The sequence below is a fragment of the Bos javanicus genome, chromosome 10 (assembly GCF_032452875.1).
Source record: "Bos javanicus breed banteng chromosome 10, ARS-OSU_banteng_1.0, whole genome shotgun sequence".
Taxonomy (NCBI): domain Eukaryota; kingdom Metazoa; phylum Chordata; class Mammalia; order Artiodactyla; family Bovidae; genus Bos; species Bos javanicus.
In genome coordinates this window covers 66267139-66283008 of record NC_083877.1, presented here as the reverse complement: position 1 = coordinate 66283008, position 15870 = coordinate 66267139, and the positions used below count along the sequence as shown (strand labels likewise).

Genomic DNA, 15870 nt, shown 5'->3' with positions numbered 1-15870 from the left:
AAGTGTGATATTCCAGAAGCTGAAATATTCTTTGAAAACAAAACATGCTATAAAAGCCCAAGAATGAGGTCTCCCCTGGATGTTTGCCAGGTTGAGCCTTTGTTTCCAGTGACTCCAAGAGAGTCCCTGTGTATAATTTAGGGCAAGTTAAGGAGCCTTGATTCCTGTCCTGAAAATTAGGCATGAGCTTTAATTTGTCCTGCAATGATTTACTTGATGGGACTCTTTAGAGTGGCTGTAGAACACGCAGGTACCACAAGGATGACACATGGATTTGTGGGGAAGCATTTTCAGGCTCTGATCATGACTTCTTACACTTCCTCTTTTTGTGTGGCTCTCTTTGTTGCTCCATCCGTTTCCAACTAACTCAGTCGTCTGCATTTTTCGGACAGTATCTGGATTTCCTATCTTTCTGCATTTGCTCACTTTGTTTCTTCTCCTAGAATGCTCACTTCAGGCAAATCCCTTTTAGCTTCTCTTAGCCATCTTGCAAGCTTCAGATGGCAGGCCATTTCCCTGACATGAACCTTCCCTGGTTCTCTCAAGAGAAATCTTTGGAGTCATATCTGGCCTTGCATCTGTCTCTCCTGGATTATCCGGGGATGAAACTCTTGAGTCTTTATTTCCTCATATAAATATTGGGGCTAATAATATTTCAGGATTGTGGTGAGAAGCCATGCCTGGCACTTACCAGGTGCTCTAAAATAGTATATTTTCTTATTTTCTCTTCCTAACTGAAAAGTGATTTTTCTTCTTTGGAATGTCCCTTGAAACTTATTTGAAACTGTTTGAAATTACATTTTTAAAGTTATTTGTGTAGAAAGAAGATGCCTGTCTACATTTGGCAATCATTTGCCCCCTGTATATTTTGTGGATGAGAAGTGAGATCAATAGTTGAGATAGTTGAGGGTGGAGATAGAAAGAATAAAATTTTCCTGGCATGTTTTTCCCCTTGAGTTATTCTGTTTTACTCTTATCTGTTCCTTTAAGCCAGGGTGACCATTCCTGTTAGAACTATGCCAGACCCAATAGGAGAATGTTTTGGACACCTGATCTTGCATACAATAAATTTTCTGAACTCTACTCCTTTGAATCCTACCTTCTCCATTTTTCTTCCTTCATTCTTCTGGCTTCTTTTCCTGTTCCTGGCCTGAAGCCAGCCCCTTGATCTTATGTTGTACTCAGCTTTTCTGGTTTGATCTCCCTATGATCTCTTGAACATGATTTTGTGTTTTCACTTACTCTGCCTCCTACTCCCCTGGACTCTGATGTTCCTGCCTGATCCTAGTTAAGACTCTGGAACCTAACTGTGCTGTAAGCCTCACTCCCAAGGGAATCCCAGGGTCTAGAACATTCCTTTGGTGATAATTTTAGGTACTTAAGGGATTTCCCCCTTTAAAGTACCTACAATTATTTAAAGCTAATTTACAAATATCACAGAACCATGCTCTAGACCATGCCATAGTTAGTGCCTCCCTGCTCCATTTTTCAGAATGAACAGTTTCGAAATGCCAATAGTAACCGTTCCCCATTTCCCTCAATCTTTCACTGGGTGTTGCTGAAATGGGATTTTATTTTATGTGAATTAGGAAAGTGAAAAGATTAAGTTAGGGGGCTTTGCTAATTTTGTCACTGATTTTTTGTCATCTTGGAGTGTTTTGAAATTTCATCTTGGGGGCTTTATGTTGCTTCCTCCTTGCTCTACTCAGGGGATTCTTGATTGTTGGAAACAAGAATCCACTGAATTCTGTTCCAGGTTTAGGCAAATACGAGTTTTCACCTCCAAGATTTTCTTTGGTAAGGTCCATCAAGGCCAAGTAGGAGAGATGGTATGCTACTTCTCACAAACTTGGGTCTCTGACAACCCCACATATACTCATATCCACCCACCCACACACCCACCCACACACCCCATGCGCTGGGGTTAGAATCAACAATGAAAGCAGATATGGGAACAAAACTATAGTTTCAGCACAGATTCTAAGTGAATATTGGGAGGGCTGATTCTTCTAGTTTTATAGTCACTGCTCAATTGTCCCAAAGTTCTACAGTGTAAAATCCTCTGTGATTGAATTTCAGTTCAGTTCAGTTCAGTTGCTCAGTTGTGTCCAACTCTGCGACCCCATGGACTGCAGCATGCCAGGCCGCCCTGTCCATGGCCAACTCCCAGAGTTTACTCAAACTCATGTCCATTGAGTTAGTGATGCCAAACCCTCTCATCCTCTGTTGTCCCCTTCCCTTCCCACCTTCAATCTTTCCCAGCATCAGGGTCTTTTCAAATGAGTCAGCTCTTCGCATCAGGTGGCCAATATATTGGAGTTTCAGCTTCAACATCAGTCCTTCCAGTGAATACCCAGAACTGATCTCCTTTAGGATGGACTGGTTGGATCTCCTTGCAGTCCAAGGGACTCTCAAGAGTCTTCTCCAACACCACAGTTCAAAAGCATCAATCTTTCAGCACTCAGCTTTCTTTATAGTCCAACTCTCACATCCTTACACGACCACTGGAAAAACCATAGCTTTGACTAGACAGACCTTTGTTAGCAAAGTAATGTCTCTGCTTTTTGATATGCCATCTAGGTTGGTCATAACTTTTCTTCCAAGGAGTAAGTGTCTTTTAATTTCATGGTTGCAGTCACCATCTGCAGTGATTTTGGAGCCCCAAAAATAAAGTCTGACACTGTTTCCATTGTTTCTCCATCTATTTGCCATGAAGTGATGGGACCAGATGCCATGATCTTCGTTTTCTGAATGTTGAGCTTTAAGCCAACTTTTTCACTCTCCTCTTTCACTTTCATCAAGAGGCTCTTTAGTTCTCCTTCGCTTTCTGCCATAAGGGTGGTGTCATCTGCATATCTGAGGTTGTTGATATTTCTCCCAGCAATCTTGATTCCAGCTTCTGCTTCATCCAGCCCAGCATTTCTTATGATGTACTCTGCATATAAGTTAAATAAGCAGGGTGACAATATACAGGCTTGATGTACTCCTTTGCCTATTTGGAACCAGTCTGTTGTTCCATGTCCAATTCTAACTGTTGCTTCCTGATCTGCATATAGATTTTGCAAGAGGCAGATCAGGTGATCTGGTATTCCCATCTCTTTCAGAATTTTCCACAGTTTATTGTGATCCACACAGTCAAAGGCTTTGGCACAGTCAATAAAGCAGAAATAGATGTTTTTCTGGAACTCCCTTGCTTTTTCGATGATCCAGTGGTTCATCCATTTGATCTCTGGTTCCTCTGCCTTTTCTAAAACCAGCTTGAATATCTGGAAGTTCACGGTTCACGTATTGTTGAAGCCTGGCTTGGAGAATTTTGAGCATTACTTTACTAGCGTGTGAGATGAGTGCAATTGTGTGGTAGTTTGAGCATTCTTTGGCATTGCCTTTCTTAGGGATTGGAATGAAAACTGACCTTTTCCAGTCCTGTGGCCACTGCTGAGGTTTCCAAATTTGCTGGCATATTGAGTGCAGCACTTTCACAGTATCATCTTTCAGGATTTGAAATAGCTCAACTGGAATTTCATCACCTCCACTAGCTTTGTTCATAGTGATGCTTCCTAAGGCCCACTTGACTTCGCATTCCAGGATGTCTGGCTCTAGGTGAGTAATGCTTCCCTTTTAATTTTATCTGATTAAACATGTAAAAGTTTCAAGTAGTGATTCCTGTTACCAGAATTATCTGAAGGCTGATCTGGTTAGTGGACTCTTGTCTTCTCACTATGGGACCCACATTTCTCTCCTTGGTTACGATTTTGCTTGGATAGGTATAAAGAAAAATGACTCAATATGGTCAGTGCCATAATCTATTTAAACTTCTAATCTATTGCTTTGCTGGAAATTCCATCAAAATATTATGCTAGCTACCTTCCTAATGGGGCACGAAGGCTTCCTTTTCTTCTCAGTTGCTTTCATCTTTTTATGCTTAGCTACCTGTGGGTATGGATGAAGTGACAGGAACAGCAGTCATTCAGAGTTTTCCTACCTTTGCTCCCACCTGTTGGTGCAGGGTCCTTCATTACCAGCTTCCAGCAATGTTCTCCTAAATATCTCTGGCCGTCTCCAGAGACAGTCTGACATGTGCTCACAACCAGTTCCCACCCATCTGGCCAGTGCTGGGAGCCACTGGGCTTCACAGTCTCCTGCCAGGTTCCAGTCTTGTGCTTAGGGACACCGCATCTGGCATGGGGTGGGGTGGGGGCCTTCTACCGCTTCCCCAGGCCCTGCGGGCTCCATGGACACCACTTTTTGTGCTGATTCCTGTTTCTGGTGGACATTTGCTGAGCACCTATTTCTCTCACTGCAGTGAGGAAGTGAAGCTCAAGAGCTTCCAAGCTGTAGGGGTTTTAGTTTGAAACGAGAGAAACATCCTCCTCTGGGCCCCAGGGTGGAGGGAGGATGCTGCTTATGGAATTTTTAAACAGAAATACTTCTTTCAATATTCACTCACGATCTCCAAATCTGGTGGGTGGCTGGGCCAAAAGACAAAGTCAAATGGCACACATTATATTGCATCCAGACATTGCATTACTCCTTCCTTGACAAAGAATGCTTTCTTTCTTCTTATGTCTTTCCATGCCTGGCTTTTTGTTATCACACACTACTAAGTTTATTGTCTCATTCATCAGTTCCAGAGCGGGCCATGCCATTTTCAAGTATGTGGAAAGCCTGATTCAGAATGACTTAAACAACAAGGAAAACTTCTTACTTTCCTAAGAAGGAGCCCCGTAGTCAGGCATCTCCAGGGTTAGTAAAAAGAAGACCCAGGTTCTTTCCGTCTTCTTGCTCCACCACCTTGAGTAGGTCAGATTCTGTTCTCAGAATCTCAGGATTCTCTTCATCACTGCAGGATCGTGAAGATGCTTTTAGTTACCAAACCTAGAAGGAGAGGGAGCTGCTTCCTCCTAGGTGAGGTGCCTCTTTTCTTTTTTTAAAGCAAAGAAAACTTTCTCAGACTTCCCCACCAGCAGACATCTCTCATCTCATTAGCCAGAATTGCAGCAAATGCTCACTGAAAAGATCAGTTTCTAGCAATGGGAATGAAAATAGCATGACTAGTTTTAATAAAGCACAAGATTGTCTGTGTATATGTGTGTGCTCAGTCGCTCAGTCATGTCTGACTCTTTGCAGCCCCACAGACTGTAGCCTGCCAGGCTCCTCTGCCCATGGAGTTTTTCATGCAAGAATACTGGAATTGAGTGCCATTTACTACTCCTGTGGATCTTCCTGACCTAGGGATCAAAACCATGTCTCTTGTGTTTCCTGCATTGGCAAGCAGATTCTTTACCTCTAGCACCACTTGGGAAGCCTGTGTGTAGTATGTGGGCCCAAAGAAAATCTGATGTTAGGAATTCTAAGTAGCCAACAGTCTGCTAAACTTGGGTGTGAGCAGATGTGAGTGAATACAATGCTTCAAACAAAAGCAAATAAAATGAAGAAGAAAGATACTCAGTCTTTCCCTCACTCAGTGGTTGTTAGGTGCCTTATTTTAGAAGAAACAGATTTTCAGGGGCTTCAAAAGAAAGTGTCTCACCTTCTGTGAGTCCTGTAAGGGGCTTAGCTCCAAGACAGGAAGCAGGGAACTCTGGAAGATCTGGGGGTGGTGGATGGGGACCAGGAAGTGTGGGGAGGCCACCAAGCTCCCAGAGGCCTTGTAAACCCCTGCTGGGTGAGGGCTGGGATTCCTGGGGAGGGGACAGAGGCCATATGCCAAGAGGAAAGAAAGTGCTAAGTGAACAGAGCAGGAATGGGCTCTGAAGCCTGAAGTGGTTTTTATTATTTAATTTTCGTTTATTTTCGGGAAGTTCAGGGAATTCTTGTACTTTAAAGCAGTATTTCTTGTATTGGAAAACAACTTTCTAGGAGGCACTAAATGTTTTTCAAGTTTTGACTCTCTTTTCTCTGTCTGTGCATTCTACTCCAAGAAAATGACTACCTTCTCCCTACCCAAAACTCTCGCTTTCAATATTTGACTGGACTTGAGTTCTATTTTCTAGAAACTCACAGCAGAATTTTGAGATAGAGATGGTTTTTGAACACCAGGAATTTGCAATTTATCGAAAATAGGACGATAGCTCAGTTGGTAAAGAATCTGCCTGCTATGCAGGAAACTCTGGTTCGATTCCTGGATTGGGAAGATTCCCCTGGAGAAGGCAAAGGCTACCCACTCCAGTATTCTGACCTGGAGAATTCCATGGACTGTACAGTCCATAGGGTGGCAAAGAGTCGGACACGACTGAGCACCTTTCACTTTCAGGACATGCTTACACAATCAATACTGAGTCAACGAGCTGATACCCATGAGTCAGTTCTTTATCAGTCTTCTGAGAGCTCAAGGTCAGTGGTGACCGTATTATAGATATTCCTTGAGACACACAAAACTATGGGTTTTGATGTACAGCAGACAAATCAGAAAATGAGTTGTGGATCTTGGCTTTATTCTCACTGAGTGACATTTAGAATTAACTGAGTTTGGGGTTCAGGATTCATCATCTGTAAAGTGAACATTATTAATCTGGATCCATTCAGTATTCTCAATATGTGTTGGCTCTCCTTCTTTCCCCACCAAATGTTTCTGTGTCTGAACATACAACAAGGGAAAGAACCCACTCAATTTACTGAACACTTGCAAAAGAATCTATAAATCAAAGATAGCATACATATGAAAAGAGATACAATTATATATTCATATATAATATAAATGTTAACATAAGATTTTTATAACTTATTATATCTTAAGTTTTAGATCATGGAGTTATAATTTTTTAGCTGAAAGAGTGTTATCCTTGTCCAAGCCGGGTGCCTACCCTATAGTCAATGTGGTCTTTCTAAAACTCTGATCATGTCATTTCCCTGCTTTAACCTTTGAATGGATTCTGTGTCACTCTGTAGAAACAGGAACCTATCTCTGGTTTGCTCTTCTGGTAACCCCAAAACCTAGAAGGATGTGTGGTCCTTAGTAAGATCCAGTAACAGTTTCTAAAGGAAAGAATCAAGTCCAAACTCCTTTTGATGATAGGCAAAGCCCCTAATGATGGGTCTAGCTGCTTCCTACCTTTCTATCTCCCCTCTGCCTACTCTCCAACTGCGTTTTCACAAACTAGCCAGACTAAGCCAGTTTCACAAGGGGCCAGGGAAGGGCCCCTCAGGTTTTCCCCTGGCAGTCCTATCTGCCTGGGATGCGGCTCCACCCTCTGTGTGTGCCTGCTTTGCTTGCTAACTCCTATTGATCTTTTATGCCTCTGCTTTAGATGTCACTCCCACAACTGTGCACCCCTTCAGTACCCCTAGAATGAATTGGAAGCTCCTCCGTGCACTCCCATGGCATCCTCTATTTATCTTTTTATAGCAATTATCACACTATTGAAATTGTCATCTTATTCTTTTGTCTGTGCGTGTACGCTCAGTTGTGTCTAACTCTTTGTGAACCTTTGACTGTAGCCCTCCAGCCTCCTCTGTCCATGGAATTCTCCGGACAAGAATACTGTAATGGGTTGCCATTTTCTCCTCCAGGGCATCTTCCCAACCCAGGGATAGAACCAGTGTCTCCTGTCTACATTGCAGGCAGATTCTTTAACCACTGAGCCATCAGGGAAGCTCACTAGACTGTAAACATCACGAGGGCTAAGACTTATATTAATAACTAATAATAAGTATTTATTGAATAGACAGATAAATATTCTAGATCAATCCTTTCATTTTCTTATTCTCTTTTAAAAAAGTTGATTTGGCTGTCCTGGGTCTTACTTGTGGCATGGTAACCCTTATTCAGCATGTGGACTCTAGCTCTCTGATCAGAGATTGAACCTCAGCTCTCTGTATTGGGAGTTCTGTGTCTTAGCCACTGGGTCACTGGGTTAGTCCCCTTTATTTTCTGCTTGAGGAAACTGAGGACCAGATAAGTTAGTAACATGTCTGATGCCACCAGCATTTTGGCCTCATAGAAGCTGGACCTTGAATTTAGTTTCTCTGCTGTCTGGTATTTTCTTGGCTGATTTGCTCTAGTTCTTAGCTAACTTTGTTTCAGAAATTGTGGAACAATTGTAATTTAACATTTGAAAAATGTGGTTAGGAACTCAAGTAAACAAAATAGTAATCATATAATTAATTCAAAGCTTCAGACACAAAGCATTTTTTTTTAAATCCTCTATTATTTTAAATTACCCATGTCATTGTTTTCCTCCATTCTGGAGTTGTTGAAAGAATGTGGCATAATAGTGTGCTCACTGTCGGAGGCCTGGGTTTCTGTATGACAGCCAGGATGTAACTCCATTCTGGCAAAATCTGATGTTATCCCTCAGGTTTTTGTTGCACTGAAGTTAGGACATCTTCTTCTGGGAGGATCCTGGTGGGAAAAACATCCAGATATCAAATCCTTCTCTTCAGCAGTGCCAAATAACAGGGCTTGCAATGAAAATGAGAACAAAGCAAGCCTAGATGGTAAAAAGAGCAGAGGCTTTGAAACCATGAAAACCCTGATTTAATTCTAGTTTACCACCTTGTAACCTTGGGCATAATATTTTCTCTGAGCATTTGTTTCCTCATCTGTAAAATGGGGCTAACTGGAAAGTTAATTTAAGGCTGAGTTTGTATAAAGAGTCTAATCTACTATCTGGCTAAGGGCTCTATTGCAGTCACTCTCCCAATTCAGGCATTCCTGCAGGACAAAGATCTTCACCACAGGGCCTGGTCAGAGAACCTGTAGGTACTCAGTAATACAGAAAGATTCATGATTGTAAGAGAGGTGTATTATCACAGAATAGCTAAATTCTTGCTTCAAAGAACCTGAGGTTACTGTCTCTTCCTGTCTGTTTTCTATGGGGATACGGCCGGATGTGTTTACTCATGTCTTTTAGACACTATCTTTACATGTGTATACCTCAGAAAGAACTGCAGTCTGGTTAGGCTTGTTACAATGATAGTGGAAGACAGAGCTGTGTGAAAAAATAAAAAAAAAGGATACAAAAATCTCAACAGAATGTAGATTTCGCCATCTTTGCTTGCTCAGATGATTGAACTGGGTTACTCAAATATATATATTAATTTATTTCATGAAGTGTCTGAATCACTTAAGTCCTTTATTGAAAAAGTGAAAAAGTTTCGTTGAATCCATGGGGACTTTGGAAAAGTGGCTGTATACCCTTCAGATGGGCTTTCCCATTGCCTCAACTGTTAAGAATCTGCCTCCAATGCAGGAGACTCAGGTTTGATCCTTGGGTGGGGAAGATCCCCTCGAGGAGGGCATGGCAATCTATTCCAGTATTCTTGCTTAGAGAATCCTGTGGACAGAGGATCCTGGTGGGCTACAACCACAGGGTCACAAAGAGTTGGCCACAATTGAAGCAACTGAGCATGCACCCACACACCCTTCAGATAATCTTCTTGAGTACTTTGCAGTGCTTTTGCAAAAAAGTATTACCACTGGCTTGCTTGCTACTCCAACCCATACCACTTTCTCCTAAGGCTAACCCATATTGCTTTCTGAAGTATACTCTTGGTGTTTAATTATATACTATCTTGAGTCTGTCCTTTGGAATAAGATTTTGTTTCCTGAGAATGAGGACCAAGTCTTTTGTTGAGGCAGTATTGGAACTTCTAAGGAGATCAAAATAAATCGTTTACCAATTGCACGAGTCACAACAACTTATGTTTTTCAGCAACTCAAGAGTAGGTATTCTCTCCATATTACAGATGGGGAAAACGATTTTCATAAGCTCAAAGTCTTGAGTTGGAATTGCCATAAAGATCTTATCTCTTACCTTTTGGCAAATTGCTATTGTTCTAGGCCATTGCTTTGGCAGGATTCCTTTGGGAAATGTAAGACGCATTATAATTTTAAGCCAAAAAACATGAATTCTAATTTGTTTCTTCTCATTTTTAAAAATGAATGTGGAAAGGAACACTTATGATAAGCAATGAGAAAAGATACAATATCAGGTGAGAGAATAAGGTGGAGAAAAACCAAAATCATTTAGCAAAGGGATTGCAGCTAGCCAGAATTTCACTGTTTTAAAACTTGAGCCCCACAGAACACAAAGGGATGTGTGTCTTACTGTGTCTTTACTGAGGGCCATTTAACACTGGGAATTTTTCCAGCAGTGTAGTTCAATAACAGCAGTCCTTCTTACAACATTTGGGACTTGCCCTATTGAAAATCAATATGTTCAGTGTCTATTGAAATCGCACATTTGTTCTCTGTGAGATGTATATAGGATGACCATATAAATTATCCTCCACACTGGGACTTTTTTTCTGAGTGAAAGGGAGAGCCATTAATTGCACCAGGACAATTAGTATAAGTTGAGACTATCCCAAGAAAATGATGATGACAGAATGTCAATTATAGAAACATAGATTTGTATAGTCTCTTTCTAAGGAAGGTTATTATATATTTCTGTAGGCTTAAAAGAACAAGTAACTAAGGTATTCAATTCATGTTGGTGGTGGAATTGAACTGAATCATCTACACACTCTGAAGTCCTTTTTGTAAGTTGGGTCCTACTTGCTGGTCTGTTGCTTGCCTTTGCACACTCCAGTGCAAGGATCACAACTGGCCACTTGGAAACTGAACCCACAATCTTGCTTTCATCAGTTTAGTTTGTAACAAGTTTTAGATTCTGCAGGGCCCTATCAGTGGGTCATATGCTAGACTACAAGATCAAAGCAAAAACACAGAGGGTTCTGGGCTTTTCCTGTAAGGCCCCAGATTCTAGTTCTTTGTTTATCAGTAACTAACTGTGATTTTTGGCAAGTCACGCAACCTGTGTTTTGGTTTCCTTATCTCTAATGCGGGGTAATGCTATCTGATGTGCAGACCTCAAAGGTTTATTAGGAGGACCCAGTGAGGTGATGTATGCGGAGGCCTTCTGGAAAGTGCTATCCGTATGTGAAGTGTTATCATTCCTAGGAGAGAAGGGGGACATGAGATGTGAGGGGAAAACAGGGCTTTCAACTCTAGCTGGCCTTGCAGATTAGGCTTGTGCAAACAAACCATGAAAATAAGGCCACAGGAGAGACATTGTACTCTCTTTTATGTATAGGAGCACAGAGAGAGAAAAGTAAGGATAGGGACTGTAGCCAGCAAGACCCATAGACAATAGGGTGAGATGGCTTCCATTCGTTTCTTTATATCACTGTTGTTCCCAGGGCCTGTCAAGACTGCATCAAATATGGACTTACTGGAGAAAAAGAAGACAGCTGGGCTCCAAGGTTGTGAGGGTACATTAACTCATTCCTGATTGAAGGGGTTGGTTTTATTCTATAGTTTAGTAGGAATCAAAATATCATACTTGCCTTTCTTCTCCTATTGACCTTTTGTCAAGATTAAACAAAATCATTTATGTAAAACTGCTTTATGGACTATAAATTTCAATAAAAGAAAAACGAAGAACTTCATGGGATGAGTGTGTTGATGATAGTCATTATTGGGTTGGCCAAAAATTTCGTTTAGGTTTTTCCATGTGCTGGTATGTAAACCTGAATGAACTTTTTGGCCAACCCTATATTATAGTAAGAGTCAGGTTTATTTTTTTCTTCAAAACAATAATTACTTAAAATTTTTTTTTTTAAAAACTCACGTGTGCTTATAAAAACTTAGATATATGAAAAGGTATAATAAAGGAAATAAAACCCACGCATAATTCTGCTACCAAGAGATAACCAAATGTTTTAGTAAACAGTCTTTCAGGCTTTTTGACATTTGTATAAAATTTAAAAAAAATCAAAATGGAGTCTTTAATTTGTCCTTCATTCTTTAATTTGTTCATGATTATTTGAATATTGGTAGACAGAATGTTAATAAGCTAGACACCAGGTCCTTTTTCATGTGGTTTATGTTTTCCTGGGGGAATACAGACACAGAACAGATAATTATAATATAATGTGAAGCACGTCACCATGGGGAAGCAACAGGTGTTTTGCAGCAGGCTTAGGTAATCAGGAGAGCTTCCTGGAGGAAGAGATATTTAGGTTGAGGCCAGAAAAATGACTAGAGTTAACCAGACTGTCATGGGTGTTGGGGTGAGTCACCCAGCTCCTCCTTAAGGATGGAAACAGTCCTTCCCCTGCCGGCAGTAGAGCTGCCTTTTTGATGATTCTCAGCTGAGGTGTTTCCCTAGGAATTGCTCTCTGCTGAAGGAAGCTACCTTGCTCAAGGTTATCTCAATCTCTGGGGGCAGCTGAGGTAAAAGGACTACCTTTTTACCTGCATTCAGACATCTCTGAAGGGCCATCTCAGCTCCAGAGCCCCTCAGAAGATCAACTGAGGCTTCAATTGCACCTACATTGGAGATAAGCTTTACCTTCTGCCCAATCCCACCTCCCTCCCTATTCACAGGTATTGGTCCCAGGCGCACTGCCCAGTAAAAATTCTGCACAAATAAACCATCCCCTCAATGAAGACAAAGAGTGCAGAGAGAGTGTTACTAAAAGATGGAACATCCTATCTAAGGCCTAGAGGTGTTGGAGGAGTTAAATGTTTTTTTTTACAAAGTCTGCAAAGGAGTGAGTGTAGTCAGTAGAAGAGACACAATTCCAAAGAGGGAGTCAAGCTCTTGTCATCTGTGTCAAGAAGATGGAGAGACTGGACTCTATCCCAAGGCCAATGGGAAGCCCTAGAAGGTTATAAATCATGGGTGAGGCACGGTCTGGTTTTCTAATTTGTGTTTTAGAAAGATCATTTTGGCCACTGTATGGCACCATTAATTAAAACTCATTACTGACAATCACCATATTTTTTATTAGAATATTGGAGTGACTGGTGACCTCCCTGTGCACTCTACACCTTTACAGAATGAATGGTAAACCATATGTCCCCCCGCAGAATCATGTAATGATCACCAGTACTGTAGCAGTATTATGGGACCTTTAAACCTCTGAAGGGATTCAATTATAGCTCTTTGTTGTTTTTTTTTAACCTGATTAATACTGTTTTAGTATCTATTGAGCACCAATGACATGCCAGAATGTACTGTGCTATTGCTGTGGAGGATCAAAGACAGAAGCTCTCAAGAAGAGGGCCATGGCTGTCTCATTCATCACTCTGCCACTGAAGTGCCTGCAAATAGTAAGTGCTCCATAAACAAGCAAACAAACAAAAAATGGAAGGAGGAGCCTCAGAAACATGTGAGAATTACTTAGTCCTCATGAGCACAAAATGGAGATAACAGTTTCTCACTTCCCAACATTGTTGTGAGAATGGATAGGTAAAACACCTACTCCTGAAGCTTAAAATATAGTAAAAATTGTATTTACTCAAATAGTTCAAATACTGTTTGCTATTCTCAGTATTGATAGAAATAAATCAAGGCCTTAAATGATTACAACAAAACTTCCGATATCTATTTCTCTCTTGTTCTCTCTGTCCAGTGATATCACTTCAAAAGAAAAATGTGATTTGCAAATGAAGTTAAAAGATTTAGTCACTCACTGATATAGTCAACAGCTCTTTTTCTGAGGTCATCCAAAATGCCAGGCATGGGTTATGCAGTGGTGAGCCGAACAGACCGTGTCCCTGTTCTTGTGGAGCTTATAATTTAGGAGAACATTTAACAAAGAAAATCTCATCAGTTATTACCAAAACTATCTGTCACTAGAGAAAATATTAATAGAAGCTAATTTAGTAATAGAAAGGTAAATCTTCTCTGAAGACGTAACCTTTAAACTGGGAACTAAGAGTAGGAGTTTCATTAAGAACAGGGAATAAAGCACCCTAGAAAACGGGAAAATCCTGTGCAAAGACCCCGTGGTAGAAAAAAGCTTGGCTTACTGGAAGCATGGAAGGAAAGCCAGTGTGGTAAAATGAAGGGAGATGAAGCCAGGAAAAAGGCAAGGCAAATCTAGAAGGGTCTTGGTTGCTATGTGGTCTTCTTTTATCCAGACTAAATAGGATACACAAACTGCCTGAAATTTGTTCCTGGATGGATTATTATGGTTCGTGATGTCTGTAAAACAGGAGGATTGGTAAACTGCAGTCTCAATAGGCACATCTAAGCCTTGGGAAAGTTGATTATTTTCCCCCCTCTGGTTATTGTGATAAATGAAGAGGCATATAACAAAGGCACGTAGTTGTTTGTTGAGAGTGCTTATAAAAAAATACATTTTTACCCCTAGACAAAATGGAACTATTAGAAAGTCTTTTCTTTCTGCTTACCCCTTTTTTTCTTTGATGTGGTTCTTCCAAGGTAAACAACCAGTGGGAGCAGTGGACAATTCAGAACAGAGATGCTGTGGTGGTTTCCCAGGAGACATAGGACAATTCTGGGTGTCATCAGTGTTTGGGTGGTGGCTTACCCACTGGATTTGCTCAGAGAGGCCTCTATTTCCCTCTCAGTGATTAGAACAACCTGTGTTCTGGAATACAGTATTTAAACAGCAAGATTGGCATTGCTATCTTCCAGAATGGTGAAGGCTTAATTAACATTTGAAAATGCTTTGAAATCTTTGGATAAAAGTGTTCTGGAAGCATGAAGTGTTATTATCTTTGGAGTGATACAGGTCATGTGACACAGGAAGTGGCTTTGAAGGAAAGGAAAACCTTTCATCAAGCAAACTCCTTGGGGTGGTTTGAGCCTGTTTTGAGTGACTCAACATGCCCGTGTCATCTCTCCCTAGACCGTGAATGAAAGGAATAAGTTGGCCTATAGCTTAGCAACTGCCACCGTCATTAACTGAAAGAATTTAGTGAGCTTGTACGTGAAACATACTACAAATTACACAGAATCCTAAAGCATATAGCACAGTTGTCTCTTATAAGCACTAAGTAAATATTAGCTGTTACTATGACTGTTCTCCATCAATATAGTTTAAAACCTCTGGACTTGTGTTTTCTGAACTTAATGCCTTTCAACCAGAGTTCAATGTTCTTCAGTGATAAATCAGTCTTACTTTCATTTTAAAGACTTGGTAAAGAGCAAAATAAATGAAGACTGTTATGGCTGAGGCCCTAATGTGGGAGCAACAGATAAAGCACCTTCACTGCCTAAGACCCTTCCTGGCATGTAACATTAGCTCAAAGCTGGATACTAAGTCCTTCCCTTTCTCAACAAGGACTCAAAATAGAAACTGGGGTTCCTAACTTCTGATGATTCCTCGGGGTCTTCAGTGGACAGGATTTCAAAGAGAACACTTTAAAGCAGTTCCAATTTATTTAACGGCAAAAGGGCAGAAAAATTTCATCCTCTTCCTTCCATTAACTTATATGTCTTCATAATACTTTCCTGGATAAGTAGAAGTCAGAACAGGGGTGGCGAGTGAAGAATAGGAATATGGATCACTTGAGAAAAAAAATATTTTTGAGCAATATCAAATCAAACCTGCCCATGTGTGTTTGTTAAATTAATTTTACTGGCTGGATGACTAGAAGTTTCTTTTTCTTTAAATGCACATCTGCCTCAAATATAACATTTTGACCACGGTATTTTGGGAAGTAGTACAGGAGAGAAAGAGAAAGAATAAGAAAAGGCTGTAGGTAAGAGGATGTAAACGAAGTAATAATTGAGTAAGGGCCCCGGGGCATGCCGGGATGGTGAGGTCGCCAGGGCTTGCTGAGATAGTGGGGTCCTCCAGGGCATGCTGGGATAGCGAGGCTGTGCAAGGCATGCTGGGATAGCGAGGGTGTGCAAGGCATGCTGGGATAGCGAGGCTGTGCAACGCATGCTGGGAAGGGTTCCGGGACTGTTACCCGTACCCGTGAGTAGGCTCCTCAGACGCTGGCCCAACAGTTCTGTGTGGTCAAGCATCGAGCTGACCTAATTAAAAGCTCATTACACCAGCACATCCCCATTAACAGGCAGACCCACGCGCAAATCCTTCAGAGCAGGAGCTCTTTCTGTTTCCCAGACCCGGGACCTGGAAGCTCTGGCCAGTTAAGGGATC

At 41.2% G+C, this 15870-nt stretch overlaps 1 long non-coding RNA gene across 1 annotated transcript; it reads right to left on the bottom strand.

The window, feature by feature from the left end:
* Positions 1–7737: 7737 nt before the first annotated feature.
* On the bottom strand, positions 7738–14704 carry LOC133255438 (uncharacterized). The gene is made up of 3 exons (XR_009738941.1): positions 14147–14704; positions 13424–13521; positions 7738–8341 (listed from the first exon to the last, which is right to left on the bottom strand). It is a non-coding gene; the product is annotated as an uncharacterized LOC133255438 (long non-coding RNA).
* Positions 14705–15870: the final 1166 nt, after the last annotated feature.